The 1,943-nt window shown below is 34.9% G+C and overlaps 1 long non-coding RNA gene across 2 annotated transcripts; it reads right to left on the bottom strand.

The window, feature by feature from the left end:
• Nucleotides 1-239: 239 nt before the first annotated feature.
• Nucleotides 240-1,358, bottom strand: LOC121238388. 2 transcript variants are annotated; one of them, XR_005935115.1, is made up of 3 exons: nucleotides 1,271-1,358; nucleotides 882-1,011; nucleotides 240-500 (listed from the first exon to the last, which is right to left on the bottom strand). It is a non-coding gene; the product is annotated as an uncharacterized LOC121238388 (long non-coding RNA). The 2 variants fall into 2 exon arrangements; XR_005935114.1 differs by having other exon boundaries at nucleotides 920-1,011.
• Between the last annotated feature and the right edge of the window lie 585 nt (nucleotides 1,359-1,943).

Below are 1,943 nucleotides of genomic sequence, written 5' to 3'. Positions count from 1 at the left end.
ACTAATATTTTTCACAACCGAATCTTTCTCATTCTGCATTACATTGAGGAGTTCTACAACTCGAGATGGGGCTGTGAGCCCATCTTTCATCTCAGCCAAAGTAACGAAGTTCTCCGGTGTCATCCTACTTCAAATACCAAGTTTCTAAGTATCAAAGAAGTCCTTGACATGTTGATGCATTTTCTCCCATTGAAAGTGCTGCACAATGAGGAATGGAGCTGCATGCACGGTCGCCCTCCCAAACCCCAATTTGGGCCTGCTTATATTCAGGATTTGTAGATGCTCCAATTTGCATGATTTTGTGTGTCAAAATCTGCAAATTGCTAAAATGAGTCATATTCTGTAACAAAGTTATAACCCAATTGGTTTGCAAACTTTATGCTTAGCAGATGCAATTACAACTGTTTGCCCAACTTCAAATCCATTCAGACCAGCATGGATATTTATAGAGTTTGTGCATAAAATCGCCAAAAGCCCCATATATAGCTTGTATATCCATCCTGTGGCATCATAAGATAATGGTAAGGTAGAAGGTAGACTAGAAGGTTAAACAATTAAAATAAAGCTAACAACTAGGATTTTAAATGTGACAAGAATCTGCAAAGGCAGGCAGAAACTACTTTACACAGTTAAACAGCAACAACATTTTCTTCCCTTGAGGATGGAGGAGATAAGTCACTATTTAAAATCCATGCAAATGATGTATCTAATTGCTGAAGTTTGGTATAACAATAGTTGAATGCCAGCCTAAGCCATCAACAAAGGAAGAGTAGCAAATGATGGTAGCAGTAATTTCCTACTCTTCAAAGATTTCAAGGAAACACATAAGAAATTGAATCTAGCAATAGTTCAAGAAGAATGCAGAGGAAACATATGCTTACAATTACAGAGCAGAAGCTATAGATTACTGGATACTCACACTCTCCAAGGGACATCAAGGACATTATTGACAAATCCAAGTAATGTCATGAAGCAGATGGATGCCAATGCTGCATTGTACTCAACAAGCCACTGCATCATTGATGTGGTAAACACATTTTTTCTAGTTGAAGCATTTCAAAATCAACAGATGTTAGAATAAGGGTACCATGAGCTTAAAGCCTCATATCACACGTTTCCCCAGAGATTCTATGTTTTTCTAGTGAGCCTCCTATAGCTCACTCAAGGGGACCACAATGGTCTCTACCTGAATATCCCGTACAGCTCAAACGAAACCAAAATTATCTTTATTTGTAGTTATGGACTAAGAACTTCCCAAGAGATAGTGAACTTTGGAATCGGATGTGAAGTTAGAATACTGAAATAAGATGGCCAAGACCAAGAAAACAATTCCAACAACAATACCCAATGACTCAGGCTTGCAACAATTTCGAAATACTATCATCAAGTTTAATAAGAGAAGTTAAACAGATAATTATGATATAGAGCTAAATGAAAGAAATAAAATGAGAGAACAAATAAAAGATAGCACTAACTACATAGTAATTTCTTTTCATTAAGCTTTGCATTTTCCAATGGCAAGTTTTGGTGTAAAAGTTTTGCCCTATGGGTTAACTTTCATAATCACCCACTATTACTAATAATAAGAAAAACTATGCAATTACAAATTGATTGATTATTCATGACATCTTAAATTTATGCTAGCAACTCCCCAAACTAGAATTATCCCCTCAAGCTTTTCTTTTTCGTTTGATAAAAAAGGAGAAACAAATACATGAATACAAAACTGATTCTAATATCATTGTCAAATTAAAGAACTCAAATAGACATATTAAATCCAAATCAAAAAATGGGTGAGGAATCTCATATAATTTCCTTCACACATAACTTTGAGATACAGTACAATATCATCTAAAAAAACTATGTTGAAAAGATTCAACCACACTTCACATTAATAATGATGGAAAAGTGATACAAACCTAGAAATCACTAATGTTATTTTT

This window comes from Juglans microcarpa x Juglans regia, chromosome 7D (genome assembly GCF_004785595.1).
Source record: "Juglans microcarpa x Juglans regia isolate MS1-56 chromosome 7D, Jm3101_v1.0, whole genome shotgun sequence".
In the NCBI taxonomy this organism is placed as follows: Eukaryota; Viridiplantae; Streptophyta; class Magnoliopsida; order Fagales; family Juglandaceae; genus Juglans; species Juglans microcarpa x Juglans regia.
This window is presented reverse-complemented; position numbering and strand designations above follow the sequence as displayed.